Source organism: Lampris incognitus, chromosome 1, assembly GCF_029633865.1.
Source record: "Lampris incognitus isolate fLamInc1 chromosome 1, fLamInc1.hap2, whole genome shotgun sequence".
NCBI lineage: Eukaryota > Metazoa > Chordata > Actinopteri > Lampriformes > Lampridae > Lampris > Lampris incognitus.
The window spans coordinates 7,946,195-7,962,378 of record NC_079211.1 but is presented as its reverse complement, the minus strand read 5'-3'; the positions used below and the strand labels follow the sequence as shown (position 1 = coordinate 7,962,378).

The following is a 16,184-nucleotide window of genomic DNA, read 5'->3' as shown; positions in this document are numbered from 1 at the left end:
ATGTGGAGTCGCCAGCCGCTTCTTTTCACCTGACAGTGAGGAGTTTCACCAGGGGGACGTAGCGCGTGGGAGGATCAGGCTATTCCCCCGAGTTCCCCCTACCCCCCCCCCCTTAACAGGTGCCCCAACTGACCAGTGGAGGCGCTAGTACAGCGACCAGGACACGGCCAATTGTGTCTGTAGGGATGGCTGACCAAGAAGCCGGAGGTAACATGGGGATTCGAACAGGCGATCACATTTTGTTGCTTTTGGGTAAAATGTAATCAACTTTTCAGAGAGAGAGAAAAGACTCCTGGCTGACTGTTTGACGAAGAACACACAACAAACACATACACTGGAAACTGGGGTTGTGAAATGTCCACCAATGTCTTTTCTCAAGCCTCAAAAGTTTAAAAACACCACAAACAAATGACACTTCCCCTTGGATTCAGTTTCTAGATACTGGAAGATGTTACTCTGGCCAGACCACTATCGTACCGTGCCTACCAAATGTTTCCTCATAACCTTCAAAACACATGTAAACAAGGTTGTTTGGAAAAATAAACAATAAATAACAGCCGACTACGTGCCAGGAACTGGTTTCATGCTTCCAGGGTCAGGATGTACTCAACAGAACACAAAAATGTCCTACGCTGAAAAATTAAAACAACAACAACAGAAAAGAATGTGGGGCCATGAGTTGCACGATCTTAAAGTGTGTCTGCTTTGTGTCTGGCAGAATTGGTCAAATGGCGAGTCACAGTCTAAACATTTAACAAAAATTCTGCTGTTAAAATTACTGATTTCCCAACCATCATAGAAAGGGAAACCAGTCTGGAATAAGCGTAATAAATGTCAGCTTTGCTTCTTTTTACACATTCTGTACTATAAACAGCAGGCTGTGGATTCAGATAAGGTATCTTAAAGGGAGGGCTTGCCAATTTTTAGCCGTATTTTCATGCATTAATCGTAGTGGTGATATAACGGGCACAATTTTCGCCAATTTTGTCTGTATCACCGTAGCCCTCTACAGCAAACTGGCCTTCTTCCACCATCCATTGAGGTCAGCGGATGACAGAAGAACTACAAGGCTGATATGCTGAGACGTTCGTTCCCCAGTCTCGGCCATTGAGAAAGTCTTCCGCAATGCATTCTGGTAAATGCAGGCAATACAGAACAGCTCTCTTGGTAGTAGAATGTTGATTTCTTTGTCAAAATCAACTGCAGCAGGGGGGTGTCCGGGTGGCATAGCAGTCTAGTCTGTTGCCTCCCAAAACGGCGATCACCGGTTTGAATCCCCATGTTACCTCCGGCTTGGCCGGGCGTCCCTACAGACACAATTGGCCAGGTAGCGCCTCTTCTGGTTGGTCAGGGAGCCTGTTCAGGGTGGAGGTGGAACTGGGGGAATACTGTGATCCGGTGGCACGGTGGTGCAGTGGTTAGCACTGTTGCCTGAGAGCAAGAAGGTCCTGGGTTCGAACCTTGGGGTTGTCCAACCTTGGCGGGGGGGGGATATCCCAGGTTGTCCTCCGTGTGGAGTTTGCATATTCTCCCCGTGTCTGTGGTGGGATTTCTCCGGGTACTCTGGTTTCCCCCACCATCAAAAAGACATAGATGTTAGGGTTAGTACTCCTGTCTGTGCCTCTGACCGAGGCATGGCAAGATGAACTGGAGTTGGTCCCTGGGCACTGCACGGCAGCTGCCCACTGCTCCTAGCTACACAGCTAGGATGGGTTAAATTCAGAGATCATTAAAGCATATCAAAATCAAAATCAAAATTTAAAAAAAAAAAAATCCTCCCACGCGCTACGTCCCCCTTGCGAAACTCCCCACTGTCAGGTGAAAAGAAGCGGCTGGTGAGTTCACATGTATCGGAGGAGGCACGGGGTGGTCTGCAGCCCTCCCCGGACCGGCAGAGGGGGAGGAGCAGCGACCGGGATGGCTCGGAAGAGTGGAGTAATTGGCCGGGTACGATTGGGGAGAAAAAGGAGGGGGGGGGGATCCAGAAGGAACTGCAGCAAAGTGGTTATCATTTTAAATGACTAGCTAGACCACCACTGTTTAGTAGACATGCAGATTATTAGCGGCCAAATGTCGCTTTAACAGCCTGCTGAGGAAGTAATCCTCATGAACGGACCATAAATTAACACAAATACCACAACAGCGTCACAATTCCTGCTGTGCACCATACAGCCCAAACACGCCAGCCTTTAGATTATCAAATACAGAAATACTTTACTCCGTAGGACTTTCCATATCCTGCAAAGGGGCGCTTTCTCTTCTGCCTCTTCCCCCCCCCCCACCCCCTTCAAAACCATAATAAAAAGGGGGATAAAAAGAACGAAAGAAAAACATGACAAAATGCTCCACGGTGAAAGGGTTTTGTTCGCAGGATTTTCAAAGACAGAGGAAACAGGCCTGAACATCTGCGGCACGGGGAGCAGTGCCGAACGTGATTATACCTCTTTCACACATCAATACAGGTACCGGTATATTTTCCTTTTAAAGAGAAGGGAGGGAGGGCAGGGGTCTTTGTTGGGATCAGGATGTTGTTGTAAAGTGATGCTCCTCTCCTCCATTCATATTAAATCTATCTCGGGAGAGTATCAGCAGCAGACTGCTTCCATGTGCTGGTAGGAGGGCTGGCCACCATTCAGACCAACCAGGTGAGGACTGAGAGATAGACAGATAGCGAGAGGGAGGCAGAGAGAGAGAGAGAGGTAGAGAGAGATAGATAGAGGTAGAAAGACAGATAGATAAAGAGAGAGAGCGAGAGAGAGGTAGAAAGACAGATAGGAAGAGCGGGAGAGAGAGGGAGAGCGGCACAGAGATAAGATAGATAGTGAGGGAGAGATAGCTATAAGGAGAGGGGGGAGAGAGAAAGAGGGAGAGATTGAGAAAGGGGGAGAGAGACAGAAAGAGAGAGGGGGAGAGGGAGAAAAGAGAGAGAGAGCGAGAGAGGTAGAGAGGGATAGAAAGGGAGAGGGAGAAAGAGAGAGAGGGCGAGAGAGAGAGAGAGCAGTAGATAGATAGAAAGGGAGCGATAGATAGATAGAAAGGGGGAGAGAGAAGTAGGAGAGAGATAGAGAACAAGGGAGCAAGACAGATAGAAAGAGAGAGAGGGAGAAAACAGCATGACAGAGAGAGAGCGACAGAAAGGGACAGAGAGAGAGAAAATAGATGGGTGGTGTCAGTGTGTGTGAGTGTATTTGTGTGTGTGTGTGTGTGTGTGTGTGTGTGTGTGTGTGTGTGTGTGAGTGTATTTGTGTGTGTGTGTGTGTGTGTGTGTGTGTGTGTGTGTGTGTGTGTGAGTGTATTTGTGTGTGTGTGTGTGTGTGTGTGTGTGTGTGTGTGTGAGTGTATTTGTGTGTGTGTGTGTGTGTGTGTGTGTGAGTGTATTTGTGTGTGTGTGTGTGTGTGTGTGTGTGTGTGTGTGAGTGTATTTGTGTGTGTGTGTGTGTGTGTGTGTGTGTGAGTGTATTTGTGTGTGTGTGTGTGTGTGAGTGTATTTGTGTGTGTGTGTGTGTGAGTGTATTTGTGTGTGTGTGTGTGTATTTGTTTGTGTGTGTGTGTGAGTGTATTTGTGTGTGTGTGTGTGAGTGTATTTGTGTGTGTGTGTGTGTGAGTGTATTTGTGTGTGTGTGTGTGTGTGTGAGTGTATTTGTGTGTGTGTGTGTGTGTGTGTGTGTGTGTGAGAGTGTATTTGTGTGTGTGTGTGTGTGTGTGTGTGTGTGTGGCAGGTAAGAGGAGTAAATGTGTGTATTGTGAAGGACAGTGCATGCTTGTGGGTATGTGTGCGTGCGCCACAAAATACGCACACCCCTCAGCGTAGCTTGCGCTCAACATTCACACGTGCGCGCCCAAAGACGCGTAAACTGACCTGCTCGCACACTTACACGGGTACACAAAGTCTAACAACGTCTTGTTATACTGCCTGACAAACCCAACTTCCTGTTCACCCAGGAAATAAGAGTAAACTTAGGAGGACAGACCAGTGAAGAAGGGGAGGAGCCTGGGGGTATAGGATGGGCCCTCTATGATGTGTGTGTGTGTGTGTGTGTGTGCATGTGTGTATGCTTCAGGAAGACTGTGACAGTTTTACTACGCAGTCAAATATTTATAACCTTCAACCTTTTAGGAGCCCCTAAGCCAGGAACCGGCCCCATGCAGCAGCACTCGCTCCACTGTAATGCCCCGGCAGGCAGGGCACCTGTAAATCTCTCTGTGACGGGACTCGTGTGTGTGTGTGTGTGTGTGTGTGCGCAGTTTCAACTCTCGCCGTTGCAGCAGAATAGTTAGTGCAGTCAAAAGAGCGACTCTGCCTGTCAGAATGAATCTCGGGCGGCGTTCCTCTACCTGCTCGGAGCGAGGGAATAAAAAGCAGACGATATTTAAGAGGTGGAATGTGCTACATACCGTAAATAGCTTGGCTTGCACAGTGAGCGATGTCATTTACTGTGGGCGGTGTGCTTTCTTTTCGTGTCTTGTGCGGGGAAAGGACTCGTCATATACCAAAACGGTGTAACTCAGATCTTGTTTCATGCCTTGTGATGTTGCAATCTAGATATTTAGACAATGTGATACAAACTGTTCCGTGATTTCTGCCTCCCCCGCTCTTTTTAACACATACACATGAAGGGTAGCGTCGGGGGTGTCGTCAATTTTAGCAGCTTACTCCCTTATTCCTGATCTTTCCACTTTGCACACGCACATACACACGCCCCCATACACATGTGCACACGCACACACACACACACACACACACACACACACACACACACACACACATACACACACCTTTGTCCTTCCCTGGAGACCAAAATGCACCACGAGTGTCTTTAATATCCTCAATGAACAAATCAAAGGGCATCATGAAAGCTTTCCCCCCTACAGATGGAAGATGGCGGCGCGAATTCATGCTTGCGGCAGCCTCACCCAGTACCGTCCATGCAGTGTCTTTGTCCACGTCTGCGTTGAAGTTTGTGTCTTTGTTTGATGGCTGGGAGAGCTTGGTCTGCTGCATCCGGTGGGCCCAGGTACCACGGCCCTGCCTGGAGCTGCACTTGAGGAGGAAACACCGAGGGTGGTCTGACAGGACCTGGAAGCGGGGCAGGCTAAGCTAACTGCTAGCCCATGCAGACCGGCAGTTCCGATAACACCGAGGGCGGTCTGGCGGCGGCCTCGCCTAGCATTGACTGTGTTTTGGGTATCGTTGTGTAGAAGTGTGTGGAAGGGGTCTGGCTGGGAGAGCCGGCATTGGATCGGCTGGGGGAGCCAGGTTTGCTGCGTCCAGTGGGCCCAGGTACCACGGCCCTGCCTGGAGTTGTGCCTGAAGAGGTAACACCGAGGTTTGTCTAACATGACGCGGAAGCGGGGCAGGCTAAGCTAACTGCTAGCCCATGCAGACCGGCAGTTCCGATACCACCGAGGGCGGTCTGGCGGCGGCCTCGCCTAGCATTGACTGTGTTTTGGGTATCGTTGTGTAGAAGTGTGTGGAAGGGGTCTGGCTGGGAGAGCTGGCATTGGATCGGCTGGGGGAGCCTGGTTTGCTGCGTCCAGTGGGCCCAGGTACCACGGCCCTGCCTGGAGTTGTGCCTGAAGAGGTAACACCGAGGTTTGTCTAAAAGGACGCGGAAGCGGGGCAGGCTAAGCTAACTGCTAGCCCATGCAGACCGGCCGTTCCAATAATAACAAGAGCCATCTGGCGGTGGCCTCGCCTAGTGTTGACTGAGTTTTTGGTGTTGTCGTGTGGAGTGCGGGGAGGTGTGTTGAAGGTGTCTGGCTGGGAGAGCTGGCATTGGATGGGCTGGGGGAGCGTGGTTTGCTGCATCCGGTGGGCCCAGGTACCACGGCCCTGCCTGGAGCTGCACTTGAGGAGGAAACACCGAGGGTGGTCTGACAGGACCTGGAAGCGGGGCAGGCTAAGCTAACTGCTAGCCCATGCAGACCGGCAGTTCCGATAACACCGAGGGCGGTCTGGCGGCGGCCTCGCCTAGCATTGAATGTGTTTTGGGTATCGTTGTGTAGAAGTGTGTGGAAGGGGTCTGGCTGGGAGAGCCGGCATTGGATCGGCTGGGGGAGCCAGGTTTGCTGCGTCCAGTGGGCCCAGGTACCACGGCCCTGCCTGGAGTTGTGCCTGAAGAGGTAACACCGAGGGTGGTCTGACAGGACGCGGAAGCGGGGCGGGCTAAGCTAACTGCTAGCCCATGCAGACCAGCAGTTCCAATAATAACAAGAGCCATCTGGCGGTGGCCTCGCCTAGCATTGACTGTGTTTTGGGTATCGTTGTGTAGAAGTGTGTGGAAGGGGTCTGGCTGGGAGAGCTGGCATTGGATGGGCTGGGGGAGCGTGGTTTGCTGCATCCGGTGGGCCCAGGTACCACGGCCCTGCCTGGAGTTGCACTTGAGGAGGAAACACCGAGGGTGGTCTGACTGGACCTGGAAGCGGGGCAGGCTAAGCTAACTGCTAGCCCATGCAGACCGGCAGTTCCGACAGTCATCTTGGCGTTTGCTCTCTTGGACAGTGAATTTTTTTGTGGACATGTTGGATATATGTGTTTTTTTGTCTTTGTGTCGCACTGCTGTGGGCTTGGGGAAATGATATTTCATTTCATGGACACAAGTGCATGAAATTAAATGACAAATAAATGTTCCTGATTCCTGATAGCTCAAGTAAACCACAGGCAATTCATCTGATAAATATGTCATCACAGTGGCCTTCTTGAACGCAGATACCTGGACTGACAGTGTCTTTTCAACTCTTTCACTCCTTTCTGCTCATTAAAGAAATGGAAGCTGGAAGCAGAGTGTCCAGAAGGAAGAGATTTTACAGGAAAAGCACTTGCGTGCTGTGGAAGACATTTTCGCTTGTATCTAGGCAGCAGATTTCAAGCTGACATGTTCGCCTCCCAGAGTAAAATGACTTATTCTTTTGTCTTGTTTTTGTCGTTCTCAGCTGAAACAGCCCTCAGTCAAAGGTGCGCCCGGTCTGAAGAGGGACTCGCAAACTGCTTTTCCAGTTGTCTTTGTGCATCTCTGTGCTTCTCCAGGGGACCACTGACAGTAATTCATCCACACTGACGGCCATATGGTATACTGCTCTGCCTTCTCTGCTTCACAAACACCACAGAAGTGGGGGTGGGGGGGGGGGTAAAGTGCATGAAAAATAATGCACATCCTGACGCGGGCTCATTTCTGCTATCTCAATATGAATGCACAAATTTTCAGACGTTCTGGCAGACATGCACATGCACACACATAAGCACACAGACACGTGCACGTACCAACACACACACACGCCGACATGATATTAAAACCATGAGCGAACCTCGGCTTTGCAACCGTTTCCCTCGAAAACTGAAAGTGGTCCATCTGTGTATAATTTTACTATCCGTCCATAATTTGTACCTATCGGGTAACATTTGTTTATCTGACTGTCGGTTCCAGCAGTGTTTTGGAATATGGGCAAGATAATTTGCACTGTTGGTTGAGCGACCGTTGCAGGGAAACAGCGGGGCATGGGACACTACTGACAGATCTGGAATGCAGCGCACATATCTGCCAGCTTAAATAGCTGTTATCTGGGAAGAGGGAAGCTCGGTCCATCAAAAGAGAGAGAGAGAGAGAGAAAAAAAGGCCAGAAAGAAAGCGAGAGAGGGGACCAGAGAAGTGCTGATTTAACAAAAAAAAACACAAAAAAAAACTGGGGTGCTGTTTCACTTTACCGTCCGCCAACGTGTAAATCATGAATATCAAAACAGATCATGTTAGCTGACATTTAATATGCCAGTCAGACAATTAAAACATCGTCGAGCCCCTACGGTTGAAAACCAGAGGACCAAGGTGCTCTTTCCATTACTGCAGACCAGACATGTCTTTATTATAAGGGCAGTTTGAATCCCCGTGTTACCTCCAGCTTGGTGGGTGTCCCTACCGACACAATTTATAGTGATCCTCCCACGTAGGATCATGCTATTCCCCCCAGTTCCCCCTCAACTCCAAACAGGCCCCCCCGACTGACCAGAGGAGGCGCTAGTGCAGCGACCAGGACACACACCCACATCCGGCTTCCCACCCACAGACACGGCCAATTGTGTCTGTAGGGACGCCCGACCAAGCCGGAGTTAACACAGGGATTTGAACCGGCGATCCCCATGTTGGTAGGCAACGGAATAGAACACCATGCTAACCGGACGCCCCCTACTCTCCTCTTTTAACATGTATGGTGATTCTGATCAACTAGGGGGCAGTTTTCATAAATCTACTTCATAACCCTTCTTTAGTGAATGCTAAATGAACACAAATACATACAGATGTGTGTAGGCTACTGTGCACGGGGTGTTCTGCACCCTCCCAGTGCACCGCGTGTGAGGTCCTGATGCCACAGATACAACTTGTGTTCCTGCTGCAATGTCACCCAGACAAATTCCAGTACTGTGGGCCTACATTTTATTTGTGGCAATTAAAACGGCTGCGATCGGAGCTCCTCTGCTCTCCATTAGCTCGCCGGTCCTTAGCAGAGCCGAAATGGCTTTTACGCCGGGGTCATCGTGGTGTCACATGTCAAGCTAAGTGCTTCCTGAGGTTAGCCATATGCACGCAGCGAGTCAGTGTCACGTTTAAATCATGCTACACTCTGTGCCATGGCAGGAGGGGCAAGGCAAACATCTTCCAAGTAACATTTATATTTTTGCATTTGTGGAATGATTTAATAGCTTGCATGTAATGAAAAGCAGAATTAACCTCAACGCCAAGAATGCCAACGTCACAAGCAACCGGTGGGAGGGTAGGTCAAATGCCAGAGCTGGCGTCTCGACGATCGCTGCGACAAACAGCTTTTGTGACGTAGAATTAAAAAAAAAACCAGAGGAAGTCAGAACCGGCGAGAAAAATGTAAAACATTTTTTTTTGTTTATTTCAACCACAAATAAGACAATAGCATGATGAACGGGAGGAGAACGGGGATCTATTAGTGGGGGATCCCCTGCGGGAAGAGGTAGTGGTATGTGTGTGTGTGTGTGTGTGTAGGATGGGGGCGTTGTCTTGCAGCCGCATGGTCCATCCCCTGGGTCCATGGAGTCCTAATTGGTGCCCCCTCCCCACCTCCTCCTTCATGGTGTTTATCCACTAATTGGGCCACTTCCTGAGATGGGGGCCAAGCGGAGGAGGGAGGAATGCATGGCAAAAGGCCACTCAGACAGGCTAGCGTCAGGGCCGGACAGGCTGCTGGTAGGGTCTGTGGCCCGCACTGTTTGAGGGGGTGTTGTTGGAGGTGGGGCGTACAGAGACACAGAGAGAGGAGGCAGAGATTTAGGTTCACAATCTAGATTTTCCCTGGGTATGGGGGGGGGGGCTGTCGCGGCCCACGCCAACCATGAAACGCCGCATTTTAACCCTCACCAGGAAGGCAGCACTCTCGGTGGAGAGGGGTAAAAATGTGCATAAGTCACCACACTGACAAATGGGAGGGTTGGCGTGCGGTTTTATCCCGATTGACCATCTATGTGCTCGGTTTCGTTTGATGTCCCGGCGCTTTGAAGTCGGCCTACGGGGTCTATTGGTCTTTTCCTGGGGTTAGGAGTTGAGCCCCCACAGCATTTAGGACTTTTCAAGCTAGTTAAGAGATGCCAGATGAGCATTCAGGTCCCACAACACCAGTGTGCTTGTGCATGTGTGAATGGCAGAAGTCAGTTTGACAAGTGGTGTGAATGAATAGTGCAAAAAAAGAAGCATATCCTAATATAGACTCACTCATACCTGCAAAATGGAGACTAGAAAACACGACTAGCAACAAATTAGAAGATGGTGAAGTGAGATCGGAGTATTCACACCTCTGAAAACCACGAGTTCATCATTTTGACTGCTGTAATCTTTTTGTGGTGGCTTGTGTTGTTGAACAAGTTGGCCACTTTTGACTGAATTTAGAAACGGTGCTAGACAGATGCAAAGGACAATGAATCAAATTCAGATGTGCTAAGCTCTAAATGTGGGTGGTTTTCAAAAAGCAACCTCTCAAACAAAATCCGGTTAAAAGAACGATCTCTAAGGTGTCCGGGTGGTGTAGAACTCTATTTCGTTGCCTGTCAACACGGGGCTCGCCGGTTCAAATCCCCGTGTTACCTCCAGCTTGGTCATGCAATTGGCCGTGTCTGTGGGTGGGAAGCCAGATGTGGTGGGTATGTGTCCTGGTCGCTGCACTAGAGGAGGTCGGGGCGCATTTGGGGGGGGGGGGACTGGGGGGAATAGCGTGATCCTCCTATACGCCACGGCCCCCTGGTGAAACTCCTCACTGTCAGGTGAACAGAAGTGGCTGGCGACTCCACATGTATTGGAAGAGGCATGTGGTAGTCTGTAGCCCTCAATTATGCAGAAGCACATTTAAGTGTGCAAGTGAAAAAGGTTTTGTAGAAATTTTTGCAAATTTATTAAAAATAAAAAACTGAAATATTGCATGTACATAAGTATTCACACCCTTTGCTTTGACACTCAAAATTGAGCTCAGGTTAATCCTGTCTCCACTGATCATCCTTGAGATGTTTCTACATCTTGATTGGAGTCCACTTGTAGTAAATTCAATTGATTGGACATGATTTGGAAAGGCACACACCTGTCTATATAAGGTCCTACTATTGACAGTGCATGTCAGAGCAGAAACCAAGCCATGAAGTCAAAGGAATTGTCTGTGGACCTCCGAGACAGGATTGTATCGAGGCACAGATCTGGGGAAGGGTACAAAAAATGTCTACAGCTTTGAAGGTCCCGAAGAGCCCAGTGGTCTCCATCATTCGTAAATGGAAGAAGTTTGGATCCACCAGGACTCTTCCTAGAGCTGGCCGCCCAGCCAAACTGAGCAATCGGGGGAGAAGGGCCTTGGTCAGGGAGGTGACCAAGAACCCGATGGTCACTCTGACAGAGCTCCAGCATTCCTCTGTGGAGATGGGAGAACCTTCCAGAAGGACAACCATCTCTGCAGCACTCCACCAATCAGGCCTTTATGGTAAAGTGGCCAGACGGAAGCTTCTGCTCAGTAAAAGGCACGTGACAGCCCACTTGGAGTTTGCCAGAAAGCACCTAAAGGACTCTCAGACCATGAGAAACAAGATTCTCTGGTCTGATGAAACCAAGATTGAACTCTTTGGCCTGAATGCCAAACGTCACGTCTGGAGGAAACCAGGCACCTCTCATCGCCTTGCTAATACCATCCCTACAAGTGAAGCATGGTGGTGGCAGCATCATGCTGTGGGGATGTTTTTCAGCGGCAGGAACTGGGAGACTAGTCAGGATCGAGGGAAAGATGAATGGAGCAAAGTTCAGAGAGATCCTTGATGAAAACCGGCTCCAGAGCGCTCAGAACCTCAGACTGGGGCGAAGGTTTACCTTTCAACACGACAACGACCCTAAGCACACAGCCGAGACAACGAAGGAGTGGCTTCCGGACAAGTCTGTGAATGTCCTTGAGTGGCCCAGCTAGAGCCCAGACTTGAACCCCATTGAACATCTCTGGAAAGACCTGAAAATAGCTGTGCAGCGACGCTCCCCGTCTAACCTTACAGAGCTCGAGAGGATCTGCAGAGAAGAATGGGAGAAATACCCCAAATATAGGTGTGCCAAGCTTGTAGCTTCATACCCAAGAAGACTTGAGGCTGTAATCGCTGCCAAGGGTGCCTCAACCAAGTACTGAGTAAAGGGTGTGAATACTTACGTACATGCAATATTTCAGTTTTTTATTTTTAATAAATTTACAAAAATTTCTACAAAATCTTTTTTGCTTTGTCATTATGGGGTATTGTATGTAGATTGATGAGAAAAAAAAGGAATTTAATCCATTTTGGAATAAGGCTGTAACATAACAAAATGTGGGGAAAGTGAAGGGGTGTGAATACTTTCCGGATGCACTGTATATGACGTTTTAAAGGGATGGCTAGGGGGCGTCTGCGTAGTGTAGTGGTCTATTCCATCGCCTACCAACATGGGGATCGCCGGTTTGAATGGGCGTCTCTACAGACAGTTAGCCATGTCTGCGGGAGGGAAGCCAGATGTGGGTATGTGTCCTGGTCGCTGCACTAGCACCTCCTCTGGTCAGCCGGGGTGCGTGTTCAGGGGGAGGGGGAACTGGGGGGAATAGCGTGATCCTCCCACGTGCTACGTCCCCCTGGTGAAACTCCTCACTGTCAGGTGAACAGAAGTGGCTGGCGACTCCACATGTATCGCAGGAGGCATGTGGTAGTCTGCAGCCCTCCCTGGATCGGCAGAGGGGGTGGAGCAGCGACTGGGACGGCTCAGAAGAGTGAAGTAATTGGCCGGGTACAATTGGGGAGAAAAAGGGGGAAAATCCAAAAATAAAAAATAAATAAAAAGTAAAAAACCACCACCACCATCTTCCTTCTGCTGATAGTCCCTCCTGTGGTGGTTTTTAGTCCGGTTGATGTTGAACAGGCTGGACAGGAGGTCATACGGCTGGCCGGCTCTTTGGACAGGGTGTTCTAAAAGACAGCTGGGCCAGTCAGAATGACTGGATAAACAGACCAGACTAATCAAGGAAGGAGACAGAGGAGATGGAGGGGCAGGCAGTGGAGACAGACACAGACCCTTTCCTGTTGTCCCAAATAGCAACAAACAAAGCAGAGTGCTATCTGCATTCCACTTCCTGCTCCATCGGCTCCAAGAGACTCGGACAGAAAGAGGGAACATGGTGTAACGGCAATGGCAGCAGATGAGATTCAGCATGATGAAGGAGTGAAGTACCAAGAATGACGTGGCCTCGTTGCATAAGATGCTGTGTTTGTGTTCATTAATAAATGTGTGTCTGTTGAGGTGGGCCGATTGTCAAAAACTTGATGTGTGTTTCAGACAAAGTGGATTCTACATGCAACATGAATAGAGTCGAGGGAAAAAATGTATAGAAGAAGCACAGTATTGAAATTTTTGCTGATATCCGGTAATGGATTATTTCCAATGGTCATTCTGGTCGACATCACGACCAACTCCAATATTTTTAATGTCACTGCAATACCCACGTGTCTTAGTTTCCAGCAGTAGAGTCTATCTATTATTATACTGTAACGGTGATGCTTGGTGCAAATGCATATGTATAAAATCACTGATTTATTACGACCAGTCTTGACTTAGACTAAACACACTGTTACCAGGTGTCTGCATTTAGTGAGGTAGATGAACACCAATGACTTCAACTTAAATGGAGAAAAAAATGTCACATTTATATGGGCAGCATATTTTCAAGCATCGTTGCTATTACATTTGTTCTACAAAAAGTCTATCACTGAGGGGCGTCCGGGTAACGTGGCGCTCTATTCCGTTGCCTACCAGCACGGGGATCGCTGGTCCGAATCCCCGTGTTATCTCCGGCTTGGTTGGGCATTCCTACAGACACAATTGGCCGTGTCTGCGAGTGGGAAGCCGGATGTGGGTATGTGTCCTGGTCGCTGCACTAGCGCCACCTCTGGTCGGTCAAGGCGCCTGTTCGGGGGGAAATGGGGGGAATAGCGTGATCCTCCCACGCACTACGTCCCCCTGGGGAAACTCCTCAGTGTCAGGTGAAAAGACGCGGCTGGCGACCCCTCATGTATCAGAGGAGGCATGTGGTAGTCTGCAGCCCTCCCCGGGTCGGAGGAGAGGGTGGAGCTCGACCAGGACGGCTCAGAAGAGTGGCGTAATTGGCCATGTGCAATTGGGGAGAAAATAAATACATATACATACATACACACACACACATATATATATATATATATATATATAAAGAAGAGTCAAAAAGACTGGATAAAAAAATTGTCATTTTAGGGGACTTCCACCACTCATCCAAACTTGTAGTGCACATAGCATGTTACAACATATATCAGCGTTCAAATCCTCTCTTTCATGCGCTCTTCTGAAGACCAGTTTCTCTGTTGTTCACTCAGAGACATTCCTGTAGAGTGATTTAATGTACAAAGAGAGATGGAAAAGCAATCAAAGATTAGAGACAGGAGGCGCGGAAGAGAGACGAAAGGGAGAAGGCTCTGGGTATAATAATAGCTGGTGTTTATAATTTGTGTTCAGGTATTCGCTTGTTTTATTTTAATCTGAAGTAAGGTGCACTGATAAATGTCTTTTGCTCCTTCACATTCGCCAAAGAAACCCTCCTGGAATGTAAAACGGACGATGAAGCAAAGTGAAAGACAGACGGCGAAGGGGCGAGACGTAAAGGGACATTAAGAAAATACAATCCGAGCTGAAATGCAAGAGGTCCCTGACGTTTTGGCTCCGTCCCTGGCCTGCTGGCAGACGCAATCACAATCGTCTGCAGGTGGCGTGCCACAGCTTCAGCCCCGGCCAAACGCCACTCCAAAACAGGATGTCTGCAGCTCCCAGACTGGGGACTTCCTCCTCAGGACTGCCTCCAACTCAAAGAGTCCAGAAAGCTCCCGGCCCAGAACTGGAGCACGTCACAGATCGGATGGACATCAGCTTGCTCACAAATGACTTAACTTCGCCATCCTTGCTACCCTGCCTCACACCACCCCGTTAATGACTGGAAAGAACAGAAATAGCTCCCCAGTGCCGTTCCAGAGGAAGAGCGTTTGTTCTCTACTGCGTCACAGAGAGTTCACCCTCCTGAGCCGCATCCAATCCAACGCCGTCTTTTCCAAAAAAGCATAAAAAATACCCCGAAATCTCTTCCCAAACGACCCAGCCTTGACATGAACTACAAACGGCCAATAAAATCAAGAGGAGGATGTGCGTGTCTTTTATGACCAAACAGAACACACTGCGAGTCCCCGGCCCACAAACCCGGGGATGATTCATATCTATCTGCGACACAGACCGTGTACATGGCACGGGGAGAGACTGACTTATTACTGCTGGGATTTACTGTCTTGACGTACAGTCTCCACTTCCTCTCTGATGGGCAATATCCCCCAAGTTGCGACATCATCTCCACCTGTAAGCCACCACCATTTTGACTTAACTTGGAGACACACATCCCTCCCCCGCACTCTGCACAAAAGAAACTTCTGCTAGCGCTTCTCCGAGGCCATCTAAGGCCTCGCAGCTGCGGAGGCCGTGATCAGGAGCGTGAGCTGTGTTAATACTATTAGCAAAGGTGGATGAAAGATAAATTGGCCTTTGAAGGCCAACTGATGGGTGGGTGGGGTGGGGTGGGGTGGAGAGGGGGTTGCAGAAGGGGGGGGGAGAGAGGGGGAAGAGAGAATAAAAGTGGCTACATTAGAGCGGGGCAGTGTTCTGCTGGGGGCTATAAGGCGGAATGGGCGATGCACAAACACACACAAACATGCACAGACACACACACACACACACACACACACACACACACACACACACCTCGAATTTATCCATTTGGACCAAGGTGACTTCATTAAGATGGCATGCTGTTTTGCCAACGTGGTTCCAATCAGGGCTCGAACTGTAAATAAACCCTGCAGGAAATGCAGCTGGGTGACAGACTGTCCAAAAATAAAGACAGAGAGAGAGAGAGAGAGAGAGAGAGAGAGAGAGAGAGAGAGAGAGAGAGAGAGAGAGAGAGAGAGAGAGAGAGAGAGAGAGAGATATGTGGGGAGAGGTTGTGTGTAGGTGCTTGTAGGTGTGTGTGTGTGTGTGGGTGGGTGGGTGGGTGGGTGGGGGTGGATGGGGTGAGGAAAATAAAACACATGTGAGAGCAGTGCAAAAAGGGGGTTGGAGTGTGTGTGTGTGTGTGTGTGTGTGTGTGTGTGTGTGTGTGTGTGTGTCGGATGGGTGATTTACGACACCGACACTTTGAAGACAGGAAGACACCTGGTGACCATCTTGTTTCTGCGGGCCCCGGACAGACGGTAATGCTTCGGCGTGTTAAGAATTAGGACCTACGCATCACCCAGCTTTAGCGTGGAGCTGCCGGCCAGATGGGGGCTAAGCTGGTGGGATTGAGAAAGACTCGAGGAATGAGCTGCGACCAAAGGCTTGTCAAGCGACTGTGGCCGAGGCTCCGCGGGCGCCTTGGCAGAGAGCGCTTGCAGGATGATGGATAGAACTGCGGCCTGTGAGCTAGTTCACTTCCCTTATTGACTTTGACTGTGTTAAGTCCGCTAATGAAGTGACAGCGCTGTGTTTATTTTCCACAAAGGATCCCGTGCACTTCCAGCCCGGGCCGGTCCACAACAGCCATTGTTTTATCGCGCCTCGCAAACAATACACGCTGGGCGTTTGAGAAAG

The 16,184-nt window shown here is 49.5% G+C and overlaps 1 protein-coding gene across 1 annotated transcript in view; it reads right to left on the bottom strand.

The window, feature by feature from the left end:
• Positions 1-16,184, bottom strand: part of afg2a (AFG2 AAA ATPase homolog A) — a 230,219-nt gene that overhangs the window by 93,812 nt on the left and 120,223 nt on the right. The window lies entirely within an intron of this gene.